The sequence below is a fragment of the Bos indicus genome, chromosome 20, assembly GCF_029378745.1.
Source record: "Bos indicus isolate NIAB-ARS_2022 breed Sahiwal x Tharparkar chromosome 20, NIAB-ARS_B.indTharparkar_mat_pri_1.0, whole genome shotgun sequence".
Taxonomy (NCBI): Eukaryota; Metazoa; Chordata; class Mammalia; order Artiodactyla; family Bovidae; genus Bos; species Bos indicus.
Window position 1 is genome coordinate 6,594,167 of NC_091779.1, and position 15,824 is coordinate 6,609,990.

At 41.7% G+C, this 15,824-nt stretch overlaps 1 protein-coding gene across 4 annotated transcripts in view; it reads left to right on the top strand.

The window, feature by feature from the left end:
- The first annotated feature begins 458 nt into the window (after nucleotides 1-458).
- FAM169A (family with sequence similarity 169 member A) overlaps nucleotides 459-15,824 on the top strand; it is a 66,296-nt gene continuing 50,930 nt past the window's right edge. Inside the window, exon 1 of one of the 4 annotated variants that reach the window (XM_070774533.1) lies at nucleotides 459-482. The gene's annotated coding sequence lies outside the window, so the exon portion shown is untranslated. Of the gene's footprint in view, nucleotides 483-705; nucleotides 825-1,205; nucleotides 1,340-1,733; nucleotides 1,852-15,824 lie in introns of those variants that run through there. The other 3 variants (XM_070774532.1, XM_070774530.1, XM_070774531.1) reach the window with 3 other exon arrangements.

The following is a 15,824-nucleotide window of genomic DNA, read 5'->3' on the forward strand; positions in this document are numbered from 1 at the left end:
TATGAGCAACTAGAAAAGTCTATTTGGTGAAAAACATGAGTTAAATATATCTCTATCAACAAGTGTTATTGACTTCGTTGACTGTTAGTAAATTCAAGAAAGGCTGGAACTGCGATTGCTTAATATTTCCGAGGAATTAAAGAAGCAATTTCAAACCTATTGGATGAGCTGAAAACAATGCCGCAGCTCTTGAATGGTGAGTTTATTTTCCAGAGATTACGGATTAACACAATACTATTCCTCAATTCATTTATTATGGCCTGCATTACTTTAAAGAAATCTATCTCTCTTTAAATACTTGAGAGCTTGTCTTCTTCATTGGGAGTGTAATTAGCAAAAGGGCCCGGGGCGCTAAGGCAGACGAAATATGCTGGGAGAGGAAGGGGAGGAGAGGAGGGTGGAGCCGCCGTTCGCCTGGGGATAGTTTGCGTGTGCTAGACTAAGAAAGAGGAAAGGTCAACGCGGGAATCTGGTGGTTCCTGGTAATCCCAAAATGGAAGTCTTGTCTTGTCCAGATTGGGTTTTTCCAGATTGGGAATGGGGCTCTCTACCTCCTTTCTGCTTCCATCCTCCAGCGTGGCAGAGGATTTAGGAGGGAGGTGGCGGGCGGGTGCCAGTGGTCCTCGCCCGCACTCTCTGCATCCCGGCCCGAGGTCGGCTGGCCTCGCCCACCCTGGGTAAATTCCCGGAGGTCCCGCCCCTCGCTGGAGAACTCCCCAGGGAATGCAAACGGGCGTCTGCGAATGTTGACAGTCAAGGAATACGCACTTTCAGCGTCGAGGTCCCCGCGGCTTACCCGCACCTATTTTTATAGCTAAGCCAAGGTCACTCTTTAATACCCGGCCAGCGCCTGAGCTGCGGCGTCGCTCCCTGCCTAGCGACGGCAGCCGGGGCGGGGAGAGGGGCTGCGGGGGGCGGGGCGGGGCGGGGGCCGCGAGGCGCCCCCCGGCCGGCCGAGCTCACACCTGCCCGGCGCCCGCGAGACCCGTGAGCGGGGCCGGAGGCAGGGCGGCGTCCCCGGCGCCAAGGAGGGGCCGTGCGGCGCGGGCGGGCGGGGGGATTCGCGGTGGGCGCGGGCGCCGTGCGGCCGCAGAGGCTGGAGGCGCTGCGGCGCGAGTGCGTCACTCCGGCGGAGGGCACGGTGGGCTGCGGCCGGCCCGCCGACCAGGAGCCGGGTGTCCCGGACGGGGGGCAGGCGGCCGCACTCGCCCCGGCAGCCGCGAGCGGCGCGGCCCGGGCCCGGCCGGGGGTCGCCGGCGAGCCGCCGCCGGCTCCATTCATTCCCGCGGCTCCGCCTCTTTTCCCGGGCTCCTCCGGCGGCTCCGGCGGCGCGTCCGAGGTGAGTGCGCGGCCCGTCCTGGGCGGGGGTTCCCGGGCCCAGGCCGAAGCTGCCGGGTCCGGCCTCGCGCCCCGCCGGCCTGGCCCCGCACAGCCGCGGGCAGTGACGCGGGCACGAGCTGCGGGCCTCTCCGAGGGCTCGGGCGCGGCGCAGGCCCACGCCGGCCGCTCGGGCTCGGGGCGCTCGTCCAGCTGCGGGCGACTGGCCGGCTCCTCCGAGGGGCGTGCGGGGCGCCCCCAGGTGCGCCGGCCTCCGCGCCAGCGCCACCATTTTGTGTGAGGGAATGCCTCCTTCTTCCTGCGCCCGCCTCGGCCCGCTCCCCAGCTGCTGCCTGCCGAGCCCGCTCCCCTCCTGCCTTTGCCACCTGGAGCCTTTCAGTCCGGGCCGGTGGCCTCGGCGTGGGGGAAGCGGACCTGGTGGCGGGTGGGGCGGAAGCGTTCCGGTTCCGCCACGCAGGTGGCCTCCAAGGATGCTCTGACCAGCTCCCTTACCTGTAACCACGTTTGGATTAGGTATTGTATAGATTCCCTTCTAAAATACAGGTCGTTGCAATTTTGTTCTAGTTCTTGGCTGCCCGTTGTGCAATTTTTCGAGGCCTGTGCCCTAGGAAATCTGGGTGAAGTTTTGGATTGTTTATGTCTCAGGGATCTGGGTTACATTTACTTCAGATGAAGTATCTCACTGGCTTTTCAGCTTCTGGAAGTTGGTCTGAGTGTCTTATGTGGAGTAGATTCTAAATTAACCACGACCCCTTCCTTTTTTGTGATTTCCTTTCAAAACCTCAAATAAAACATTCTCGTGTGAGGATTTTTGAGTGGGATAGGGACAGGTTGCTAAAAGACTACCCGAAGGAAAAGTTGTATTGTGATTCAGAACTGTTAACACATCCTGTCTTTTTCAAGGGTCTTGAGAATTTGGTAGTTCTTGCTTTTAATTTGTCTCCTCACAAATATACTCAAGTTCCTAGTAGGTTGTACCCTGGCCATTGGTATTTTATCACTGCATCACAGACAGGGATTAAAGCCTGGAATGGTGGCTGTTGCATAATACACACAGTTGGGCCCTGGAGGGAATTCACCAAAATGGATCTGGGTTTGACTTGCCTTGTGTGTCTGCTTGCATGTACAAAAGATGTACAGGTTGTCTTTGCAAGCTGTGTTTTGGTTTTCTCCTACAAGAGGAACGATTTTGATTAGCTAATATGCACAAGGTTAAGTTTTTGGTATATGGACAAGACTTTAAGTTTTTGGTTTTTAAAAATCTTTGCTTGTCTCTTTTGGTTTGTGGGGTGGGGGGCAATGTGGGTGCGAGCCCAGGGAATGTGGTGGTGAGAGTCCATTTGTGATAAGACTCGCAGCACAAACAATGATAAAATATCTCTTTCACGGAAAGCTTGTATGCTGTCATAGTGGACTCCTCTGAATTTATGATGAGGATTGGTTTAGGGAACTTAACTTCTATGAGTAGCAACATTGCCTGCTCCTTGAGTGATTACAATCTAAGATGCTTTATCTGTGGATTTTAGATTCTAACAAGTTCCAGATTAGTCTGGTCTTTTAAGTAGTATTCAAATCATTACGAATTCCTTTAATAGCTATGTAATATACCTCAAACAAAAGATTTAACTTTGATTTGGAGAAAAAATATTTTATAATTAGATGTTTTTGAGAGTCATCTATTTAAACTTTTTAAACCCATCCACTCTAAACTTACTTCTGATTAGTTGAAGACTCTTTGACTTATTCTGTCTGAAAATAAATGATTCCGCATCATGTACCATCCCTAGCAGAAATGCAATGCCTCTCCCTGCTGACATGTTTTTTGGAGAATTAGGTGAAAGGGACCTTGGACCTTGAGAGATGAGTCTTGTTTTAGAGAACTTAAGGATTGCCTGTGCTCTGACTGGACCTGTTGTAGGTCCCTGAGGATTGACGTTGTTCCTGCCAGGAAGTTCAGCACAGAGTAAAAAGAGAAAAAAAGAGCATGATTTTAGTTACTAGCTTCTCCAATGAGATGTTAGTTTTAGGTTACACCAGAGGTAGCTTTCATTTATTCAACAAACACTGAGTATCCGATGCTGTGGGGTGCAAAAACAAACTCCACTCTTAAGATGCTTATAGTCTAGCATTGTGGATTAAAATGTTACAAATTCCTTAATCTAAATGCCCAGAGATTTTTGCTAATATGTTTTGGGAACAAATCAATTTAGTAAATTGCCTTTTTTAAAACAGCCCAGATTGCATGTGGGGGGACCCCTGCATTTATGGATTCAGGAGAGGAGAAGAGGGTTCAGTTGCTGAAAGAAACTGAGAAAGGAAGGAAACTAATAAACTTGAGAGTATTGTCCAAGGAAAGAGAAACTTTACAGTAGTCAATTGGGTCTGGTCTGTCATAAGGACAAGAGGGGTAAAATGAAAATAATCCCTTGAATTTGGGAATTGAGAGGTTATTATTGGAGGAGTGATATCAGTATAGTGATAATGGAGAAGCCAATTTCAGTAAATAGCTATAGAGAAAAAGTCAATGAACTTGACTTTTTGTTGTACAATGATAAAGTAATAAACTGTATTGATAAGGAATTTAGTCTATAAAGTCTTTATACATATTAGTAATGCTTTCAAGTTTACATCAACCGGCCCTTCATATATCAGATGAACTTACTCTGATTCTTAACAGTAGTTATTATTCAGAGGCAGTATAATTCCACAATTTAAGCCAAATAGATACGTTTGAACCTTGCCTTGTAAGAGTAGTTATAATACAGCTTATCTCAAAATGTTAGCAGAATTAAATGTGATGACATTCCTAAAGGTGAGCTACTACGAGTATCGTCATCAGTGAAATTAGAATTTTTGTTGTTTAAGTATCGAGGGACTGAACTGTGTTCAGTCTGAACACTGAACTGTGTTCCTCAACTTTTTCTCCTTTTTATTATCTTCTCCCCACAGTCATGCAGTATACAGTACTTTTTTGAGGTACATTTCAAAACAATGACTTTTTCTTTTTTAAAATTGTGATTTCTCTACTACTTGTCAGAGCTTTTGCTCTTCATGAGATAAAGTATAACCAAAATGAGTTGAGTTGGTAGAGTTCAAATTAAAAACAAGAAAATCTTTTGGTTTTCATTAGTTTGTGTATTAATGTGGGGAAATGACTGTTGTTTTGAAAAATTGAATGTAATTTATATAGTCCCGCATATAGCTCTTGTGGATCCCAGAATAAGAATCTACTCATTTTAGATCTGGATACTTCCCTTGAGATCCAGTGGTTAAGACTCTGCACTTCACTGCAGGGGGCATGGGTTTGATCCTTAGGGATCTACTATCCCACATGCTGTGTGGTAGGGCCAAAAAATAAAAGTAAAAAAAAAAAAACACATTTTTTATATCTGGTCCTATTTTCTATTAATTACATATGCATATGAGTGGCAAATCTAGCTATATTTAGCAAAAAGCAACCACATGTTCGAAGTATTGATATTTAGCTTTGTAATTTAATGCATATTTAAAAGTATTTGAAATTTCAAGACTGAGGAGATTTATTGATAAAATTTTCTAGACCATTAAAAAAGAAACCAAGGTGATTCTGAGTGAAGTGAAACTTCGGTGAATACTAACTTTTTACATCTGAGCAGCTTTTCAAAATGGCAACAACAACAAAAACCATAGTTCTATAAAATGATTCCCGTGATTTTACAGTTGGCATATACAAATAATCACTCAGCTGAATTCCGTGGACTCTTGGCTCTCCTTTCTAGAACTGGCTTAGATGAAAACGGATGTCCTTGTGCCTTGGGTGGAGAGATGTTACTCCAGTCACAACTGGAATGTGTCGGCAGTCACTGACAGTTCTCTCTGATGAGTTAATTAGGTGATCTGTGTTTTCATGAGGTGTGATACATTTGTGGATAGAATTTACTGTTGGAAATGCTCATTTCTCTTACTCTTTAGAGGTATGTTGACTAAGTTTTCATCTGCATATTGACACCTCAGATATTTGAAGGGAAGTTTCTTGCCTTCCTTCTAAGACTTCTCCAATAGGACTTGCCCTCACTGATTTCTCCCCAGTTCCTTTTCCTTATCTTCCATACTGTTGTTTCCAGATCCTTTGCCATCCTGATTGTATTTCAGTGTTCAGTTCAGTTCAGTTGCTCAGTCGTGTCCGACTCTTTGTGACCCCATGAACCGCAGCACGCCAGGCCTCCCTGTCAATCACCAACTCCCGGAGTTTACCCAAACTCTTGTCCATCAAGTCGGTGATGCCATTTCAGTGTAGTTTTCTTAAAATGTGATCCTCAGGATGGAATAAAAGACTGAATGCTGTCTGACGCATGAAGAGGTCAGAGGTCCTTTTCCATTTCTGCATCTAATTGTTGTTCAGTTGCTCAGTCGTGTCCAACTCTTTTTTACCCCATGGACTGCAGCATGCCAGGCTTCCCTGTCCTTCACCATCTCCCAGAGTTTACTCGAACACGTGTCCACTCAGTCAGTGATGCTATCTGACCTATCTAAAAGAAAGGGTTGATTTCCTTTAGGATTGACTGGTTTGATCTCCTTGCTGTCCCAGGGACTCTCAAGAGTCTTCTCCAGCACCACAGTTTGAAAGAGTCAATTCTTCAGCGCTCAGCCTTCTTTATGGTCCAGCTCTCACATTGGTACACGACTTCTGGAAAAACCATAGCTTTGACTAGATGGACCTTTGTCAGCAAAGTGATGTCTCTGCTTTTTAATACGCTGGGTTTGTCATGACTTTTCTTCCAAGGAGCAAGTGTCTTTTAATTTCATGGCTGCAGTCACCACCCACAGTGATTTTGGAGCCCAAGAACAAAAAGTCTGTCACTGTTTCCCCATCTATTTGCCACAAAGTGATGGGACCAGATGCCATGATTTTAGTTTTTTGAATGTTGAGTTTTAAGCCAGATTTTTCACTCTCCTCTTCCACTTTTATGAAGAGGCTCTTTAGTTTTTCTTTGCTTTCTGCTGTAAGGGTGGTATCATCTGCATATTTGAGGTTATTGATATTTCTCCTGGCAGTCTTGATTCCAGCTTGTGCTTCATCCAGTCCAACATTTCTCATGGTGTACTCTGCATAAAAGTTAAATAAGCGTGGTCCCAGTATATATCCTTGAGGTACACCTTTCCTAATTTTGAATGAAGCCCTATTGTGGGATCATTTTGCTTTAACTTAGGAAAAAAAAAAACTTGCTCATAATTCATATTGAATCTAGTACCAGCTGAATCTCTTATTTTGTCAGCTTTTAAGTTTCCCTTTCATTTTAAAATGGTTGGCTTTGTATTCATTGTGTAGTAAACATTTTAAAATTCTGCAGGTGGTTTTGTAGGGATTAGAACAAATATCTAAAGTCTGAAGAGAGGATACTGCGAGATTCAAAAAAATCTAACACTTAATGAGTGACTGAACAATATGCTTGATATATGATATTTGTATGATCAGGTACATTATGGGTTATATTGACTCTTGTCTTGATCGAGGAGCCTGATTAAATGCCTCTGGAGAGAGATTGCCTAAGTTTAGAGACTGACTCTGCCACTTACCAGCTGTGTGAACTTGGGCAACTTAACGTTTTCACACCTGAGGCTCGTCATTGGAAGAACGTGTGTAAGAATAGTTACCCTCATAGAATCATTTTGAGGAATAGATTATTTATTATGTGTAGAATATTGAGCATAATGCCTCGTGCAAGGTAAACAAGCAATGAATGATAGTTCTTTCATCATCAGAAAACATTTTGAGGTAGAATAAATGATTATTCATTAGATGGTACCAACCTTTTGTAAATTAAGTGCTTGTTTCCCTGTTTTTTTCCTCTAAGTGGTCATGCATGACCTAAGGTATTAGTTAGAAAGGACATCAGAGATCATTTGACCCATCCCTACTTTTTTGGAAAAATTATGCTTCTCTGGAGTTCTGAGCCTGGTAGAATAGACGAAGAAAAGATAGAATAGGTAAATCACACTCTCCTGTGATAAGTATGTTAAAAGAAGTATGCATGAGGAACTTGCAAGAAACTCATGTAAGTTTCTCAAGTTGTCTCCCTTCATTTTTACCTATTATTCTATCCTATACGCAGCTGCTGGGTAAATTGTCTTAAACCATAGCCTTGGGTGTCTCTCTTCTGCTCAGGATCTTTAAATTACCTCCTTCTGTGTGCAAAATAGAGTCCAGACTCTTTAATCTGGCGTTCTTGGCCTGTCATTTCTATCCCCAATTTATTTTCCTAGTGTGCATGCCCCTGCTTTTTACATACCTTAACTCTCTTGATGAATCCAGCTAGCTATTCTCAGCATGCTTTCTGGCTTCCGTTTAGCATTCCCATCCTAGAGGGTCTCCCCTTCTATCTGCCTGTTGAGAGACCATCTATTGCTCTTCCTCTAGCCGCAGAACTTCACATGGATTTCATCTGTGGCAGTTCTTTGTTCTAGCACCAGTGTGTGGTTTGTTTATGCAAACTTGTTCGGCCATTCGTCATTCATTTTTATAGTAATATGTATTGAAGACGGGTGGCTCGGTGGTAAAGAATCTATCTCCAAAGCAGGAGATGCAGGTTCAGTTCCTAGGTTGGGAAGACCCTTGGAGAAGGAAATGGCAACCAACTCCAGTATTTTTTGCCTGGGAAATCCTAAGGACTGAGGAGCCTGGCAGGCTACAGTCCTTAGGGTCGCGAAGAGTCAGACACAACTTAGCAATTAAACAACAAATATATTGAAGCCAGAGAGGAAGGCTACTACTATCTCTTTTTTCCCTGGGCCTGCTGCCAGTGAAATGTAAGAAAACAATTTCACTTGATCTGGGTAAGCATACACACTGGAGTTTGCAGGAAGATTGCAAGAGCAGGTGTATGAGGCTGTGGCTCGCAGTGCAGAGTGGAGAAGCCTGGGAGGGAAAGGGGAATGTTGAGCCTGTAGTTGGGAGGCTGCTTTTTTTCAAGTTGCTGTGATACTCTGCAAGTAGCAGCAACCCTTGGTTACATTTCTTTGTTGTTTAGTGAAAGTGTTAGGAAATGGGGTGAGGTGGTGGTGATGGTGGTAGTGGTGATTGCGACTCAGAATATTTCACTAGTTGTAAGCCGAAATTAAGTACCAAGTTTTGTTTTTCTTTTGGGATTTCCTTTAAAACGAAAATATCCATCTTCATGGTTCTAATGAGACATATCTCTGTGATGTTATATGGTAACGATATGTACAACAAATGCATAGTGTTTAGACTCCTGTTTTTTTAAAATTGCCTATGTCCTGGAGATTTACTGTGTCAAACTCGTATTTACTCTAAGCACTGTAAAATTGAATCTATTCCATGGTAAAGAAGACAGGTTTAAAAAAAAAAGATTGTCTAATGTTGAAATGAAGGACAAAACTTTATGGTGTATTCATTTAAATAGTTCTTATTTTGTCCCTCCTGAGGTTTGTAAACTACTCCTGTGAGATTATAAACAGTGTTTAATAATCTGGGTCATGACAGGCTGGGGTAGCTGACATGTTCTAGAGGCAAAGATATTCTTTTCTGCAGAACCACATGTGGTCGATCAGTGGAAGCTTCAGTTACAAGCACATGTCTGCTTCACATACAGCCTATTAATTTATTGTTGGGCTTTTGTATATGTACCTGAGAAATGTAAGTAGCTCACTGTGTCTTCCTCCAAGTGTATAGACAGGAAGATAAGGATTTAGCATCCATTCCTGGGTGTGGTCGTTTAGTATTTGTGGTCTGACTCATTTTGCTTAGGAGTCCCATGTCAGCCCTATGAGCCTTGCTTGTCTTCCCAAGATAGAACCTTCCAAATCATTCTTCTCCCTTGGAGGTTGGATGCAGGCATATAACCTAAATTTTGTCAGAGTTGCATCCAAGAGAGCCTACACTACAGAGTGAGCGATTGAGGAAGGAGGCTCCATGTGGAATCTCCTTTCTTCCCTTGGTTCTTCCTCCTTCACCAGGAATATCTACTGTTAATAATGTGAGCTCTTCCAGATTATTATCTGTAAAACATATAAATATATACGAATATTTTACATCCAATAGGCTTTTAAAAAAATTTTGAGTTGAGCATTTTTATGTTTGTTTTTCTTGTTTTATGAATTGTCTGTTCATGCCACCTGCTTATTTATTTGCTTAGTTCAAAAACTTTTGTATTAAGGAAGCTAATTCTTATGGATCATATTCATTATATAAAGTCTGCCCCAGAGTTTTTTGATGTAAGATTTTTAATGTATATTCAAGGTTATTAGTTTTTACTTTGAACTTTATTCCTTCTTCAGAGGTCCTTTTCCTCTCTCTGTTCAACTAATTTGCTTATGGCCACACAGCTAGTCTGGTGGCTCAGACGGTAAAGAATCCCCCTGCAATGCAAAAGGCACGGGTTCGATCCCTGGGTTGGGAAGATCCTTTGGAGAAGGAAATGGCAACCCACTGCAGTGTTCTTGCCTGGAGAATTCCATGGATGGAGGAACCTGGTGGCTACAGTGCTCGCAGTTGCGAAGAGCCGGACACAGACTGAGCCCACACACACAGACACAGGGTGCCTTGAACAGGTGGGGCTGCTGTGTGTTTAGTTTCCTCATCTGACAAATGAGATGATTAAATCTCCCGCTTCATGGGTTGGGGATAAACGCTCTCTCAGGGATACATGTGAAGTGTTTCAAATAGAATCAGGTGCATAGTCCATGTTGGCTCAGTGATTATGACTTCAAAAGTTGATTTTTGTTCTCTAAATAAAAAAGGTAACAAATATGAACCACATTTGTAGGACTTCTCTGTAGCTCAGACAGTAAAGAATCTGCCTGCAACACAGGAGACCCGGGTTTGATCCCTGGGTCTGGAAGATCCCCTGGAGAAGGTAATGGCAACCCACTCCAGTGTTCTTCCCTGGAGAATCCCATGGATGGAGGAGCCTGGCGGGCTACAGTCCGTGGGGTCACAAAGAGTCGGATGCGACTGACACTATGCTACTACGAACCACATTTAACCTCCTGTCCCATTACCCATAGATTTATAGGCCTCTTTACCTACATGTAATCAAATCCTTTTCCCCTCTCAGAGGATAGAAAAGGATTTCTGAGCATTGTTGAGCCCACCTAAGTGTTGATAACTGTAAGCACTCTGTTTAGTGGTTTCATTTTTGTCATCCTAAAAAACTCAGTTCTAAGAGTGGAGAAAGATTCATCTTGGATTTAGGGCCTTATGTAGGATAGGAGGGTAAAAGGATAAAAGGTGAGTAGAATAAAAGTTGAGCTGATGTAATACAGGACCTAGGTTAGTCAGAGAAGGATATGATGGTGGGGAGAAAAGAGACAAGGGGAGAATCATAATAAGGTCCAGAAACAGGCCTTTTGTGTAAAAGGTTGAGAGCATCACAGATTTTATGTTACTTGGATACCTAACCTATTTTCGGTCTTGGGGAAACAATCAGCAGAGGTAGGATCAAGGCTTGGACTGGTGGAGATAATTATTTTTTTTTCTAAGAACTCTTTCAGCTCTAAAATCTCCATAATTCTTTGGATCTTCTCCTCCTCCTAAAGCTCCCAATAATAGCCATACTCTTGAAGTAACTTAAGAACTCAGGTTAAAATTATGTATTTTTTCCTGCTTTAAGAATATATTTGATGGGAGGGAGTCTAAAAAGAGAGGGGATATATGTTAAAAAAAAAAAAGACGCTGATATGCAGGAAAAAAAGAAAAGAAGAGAGAACATTAAATAATCATACAAAAAGTTCCACGTACTTTCAAAGAGAATTCTTATTTTCAGGTATAGTTTTAATAATTCGGAAATTATAATGTATAGCCTCAGAGTGATAAAATATTATAGAATAAAAAATATATTTGATATCCAGTAATTAACCTTAAAAAGGAGGGGAAATCACAGTAATAACAATTTGATTTTTAGCTCTTTCTCATAGTTTCTTTCTTAAAGAACATTCATTCTTGCAAACTGTTACATAATATTTCAGGAAAAGGGGATGAAATTATTAAAAGATGGGTATAAAATAGCGGGTGGGCCTCTTATGTTCTTATGTAAGAGGTGTATTATGTTTTTATACTGGTCATTCAGGATTAATGAGCATGCCATTTACTTAATTTACAAATTAGTTTGGACACTTTCTACACTTAATTGTCCATTCTGTGTAAAGTTTTTGATGAGTTAGTTTGCTTAAGGGGACATTAAGCTTTCTCATTCATGTAGAATCTAGTTAGGCCTTTTGGTTCATCTCATGGGCAGAGCATAAAGTACTTGACACAATTTGATCTGACAGCTTTATAGTTATATAACATAGGACAGAAGCTTAAAAACAACAAAAAAAGAGAAGTCACTGATGTTTTTCATAGCAAGCTGTATCTGTCCAAAACCTTACTAACCTTCTCTTGTCTCTCTAAACCTAGGAGAACCAGCTTAAGACTAGTCATTTACACAGTCTTAAGTTAACTGCTATTTTTTAAAATAAACAATTACAAACATTTAGAGGTGAAAAGGTCCTTAGGATTATCCTGTCTAGTTGCATCACATTACCAACGAGAGTACAGAAGGCTTAAGATGGTAAGTAACTTGCTTAGGGTCACGAAGCTGGCTAGTGGCAAAACTGACCTGAGCATCCTCACAGGATTCCAGTACAAGTACTCTTCCTGGTGTAATGCGTGAATACAGTGTTTAATAACAAGGTGCAGTTGTGGTATTTTACAGAAGTAAGTTTCCTATGACAGAGTATGATATTTATTTTGCATATTGAGTAAAAAATAATTACATTGGAATGTCTATTTGCTTGTCTGGATTCATATTCTTCTAGCTCCACCAGTGGTGTGACATTGATCATGTCTTAATCTCTAAAGCTCCATTTCTTCATCTGTAGAATGGGGTTGATAGAAGTACCTCATTATATATTACATGCAGCATTCTCTTTAAAGTCTGGTATGTCATTTCTCAGTAAGTGTTACCTGTTGCTATTACTGATTTATAATGATTTCTAGTTCTTTCATCGGAGAAGGCAATGGCACCCCACTCCAGCACTTTTGCCTGGAAAATCCCATGGACGGAGGAGCCTGGTGGGTTGCAGTCCATGGGGTCGCTAGGAGTCGGACACAACTGAGCGACTTCACTTTGACTTTTCACTTTCATGCATTGGAGAAGGAAATGGCAACCCACTCTAGTGTTCTTGCCTGGAGAATCCCAGGGACGGGGGAGCCTGGTGGGCTGCCGTCTATGGGGTCGCACAGAGTCGGACACGACTGAAACGACTTAGCAGCAGCAGTAGCAGTTCTTTCATCTTTTTAAAATACTGATCAGTGATTGTTTAGCCAATAAAGTTTAGCACTGAGAGTGACCAGTAATAAAAGTAATGGATTTAAGGACAGATTTGAAAACACAGAGATATTTTAGAAGGGGTTTATGTTTGGGCCTTGGGAATTGGGGAAATATTTTCTAATTTTTTTCATATTAAAAGCTATGATGCTATAGTTGTTTTTAAACTATATTCAAAAATAACAACTTGTAAGTTTGTTGGGAGATGCCCTGGAGGTGAAATGAGAGAGAAAATAGTGAAATGATTTCTTCTATAGTGAAGAAGAAATGCATTCATTTCAAACTAGCTTTGCTGCCACAAAAATGATCGATTTAAGGACATTTAGTCATGCTTCCCCCTGGAGAAGGAAATGGCCACCCACTTCAGTATTCTTGCCTGGAGAATGCCGATGGACAGAGGAGTGTGGAGGCTACAGTCCACGGGGTTGCAAAAGTCAGACACGACTTAGCAACTAAACCACCAGTCATGCTTCAATATCTCCAAAAAAGGTTTTAAAAAGAAATCCTTTCAATGTTAGTCACTCAGTTGTGCCTGACTGTGCAACCCCATGAACTGTAGCCTACCAGGCACATCCATCCATGGGATTTCCCAGCCAAGAATACTGGAGTGGGTTTCCATTTCCTTCTCCAGGGGATCTTCCCAGCCCAGGGATCGAACTTGGGTCTCCTGCATTACAGTCTTTACCATCTGAGCCACCAGGGAAATGAACAATATTAAAATCAAGTCAGATGCATCTGGAAATCGCCACATTTCTAGTGCTCCAACTCTAAAGGTTTTCACTATAAAATAATGAATCATAAATGTGACACACTCAGTGTTTCACTCGCTCTGGAGGATGGGTGTCAGGTCCATGCCTGGGTCTGAGATTTGCCACCCACTCTCTCTGTAACTTTGGGGAAATGATTAACATCTCCAAGGTGGTTTACTTTTCTATAAAATAAGAATATTAATTGGGTCCACCACATATCTTTGCCTCAAGGCTTGAATGAGAATGCATGACATTCTTTTAGCACAGTTCTGACACATTCTGGCACTTAATAAAAGTTAGTTATTAAAAAAGAAAGGAAATCACATCTAACCAAATTTTTTCCCTCTGGTAATGCTCATTATGCAAATTTCAGAGTATTTACATGATTGAATTTCAGGAAAACAGAATTGTTTGATTTTGTGTTTATATAATCTTTAAAATTACAGTTAAACCCAGAAGAGATTATTTTTTGTATTATAAAACCTCAGTTTAAAAAGGTTTAAGAATAAAGGATAGTAAATTTCTCTTTTTACAACTAGTCATGTTCTACTTGCCTTTGATCTGTAGCAGTGTCTTCTTAATGGTAAGCAAAAGTGTGCTGACATACTACTGGAGATTTTGGAGATATTTTAAATTGATATTCAGGTGAATATTTAAGTTATAGAAATTTGAATGCTGATTAGGAAAATGTATAATCTCATATATCAAATTGAGGATTTCATAGGCTTTATAGTTTAGGATGAATAAATGTTTTTTAAAAGTAATCTTCAGAAGTCAACAGTGTGGTCCTTAGAAGGCCTGGTAGCTGGTCTAAACCCTTATCCTCAAAGTGTAGACCATGAGCATCAGCATTTGGGGAATGGTTAGAAGCATATAGGGATTCCTTGGTGGCTCAGACGGCAATGAATCTGCCTGCAATGCAGGAGATGCAGGTTTTATTCCTGGGCTGAGAAGATCCCCTGGAGGATGGCATGGCAACCCACTCCAGTAGTCTTGCCTGGAGAATCCCCAGGGACAGAGGAGCCTGGTGGGCTATGGTTCATGGGGTTGTAAAATTTGAAAAAAAAAAAAAAAAAAGTAATCTTCAAATATTAATTTATATTTTATCCTTTACATCATGGTTACTCTTAGCAAGTAAAAAATTTAAATATCTAATTCACACCTTGTTTTGGTAGTTAATATTTTAGAGAGTCTTTTGAGTTGGTTTAAGAGGAATACTTTCTTTAATTGACCTTGGCATGTGGGATCTTAGTTCCCCTGACCAGGGAACTAATCTGCACCCCCCTGTGGTTGTAGCATGGAGTCTTAGCCACCGGACCTCCAGGGGAAGTCCCAGGAATACTTTTATTCTTTCTTGAATTTAAGTACTTTTGAATGTGTTACTTGGTTACAAAGTTGGGATTTTGTCTACAGGAAAGCAAAAACAGTTACTGTACTAACATTCTTTTAACTAGTGTCCTCCTTATGCTTCTTTCACTTGCTCTTGACCATTTCATGTTTTTAGTTTTTGTAAGAAAAAAATTTATTTGGTTACATCGAGTCTCAATTGCAGCATGTGGGGTCTAGTTCCCTGACCAGGAATTGAACCTGGGTCCCCTGCATTCAGAGTGTGGAGTCTTAACCATTGGATCACTAGGGAAGTCCCGTGTTGGTTAATGGTTTGACTACAGAACATACTGTGTATTTGCTTAGTTTGCTTTTTCATATTGACTTTGATAGAGATACAAAGATTTGCCAAACTAACAAATAAGCTTCCTTCAATGTAGAGCTACTGTTGTATTTTACGATCCCTTTCTAACTATAACATCTTCTTTAGATAAGCTCCTGATGGTTCTCTGTTTTTTTATTTTTTGGTTATCTCTTGAAATTCGGTTTTTATTTTCCTCCTTTTCACAAGTTGGCTGGAAGTCCTGTGGTATTGCTTTCATAAATAGTGTCACAAGTTTTTCTTTCTCCTTTTATTTAGACATTTACATTTACTAGCACATGGGTCGGAGAAGGCAATGGCACCCCACTCCAGTACTTTTGCCTGGAAAATCCCGTGGACGGAGCCTGGTGGGCTGCAGTCCATGGGGTCGCTAGAGTCGGACCCGACTGAGCAACTTCACTTTCACTTTTCACTTTCATGCATTGGAGAAGGAAATGGCAACCCACTCCAGTGTTCTTACCTGGAGAATCCCAGGGAAGTGGAAGCCTGGTGGGCTGCTGTCTATGGGGTCACACAGAGTCAGCCACCACTGAAGTGACTTAGCAGCAGCAGCAGCAGCAGCAGCAGATGGGTTGAATTTAAGTGTTCTATTTCTAGGTTTTGATTTTTTAAAATTAAACATCAGCTTACTTAAAATTATATATATTTACAAATTAAGATCCCCGTCTTATGTACATCAGGTTTTAAAGTTCTTAGGACCAATATTTCAGATTATGGTTAAAA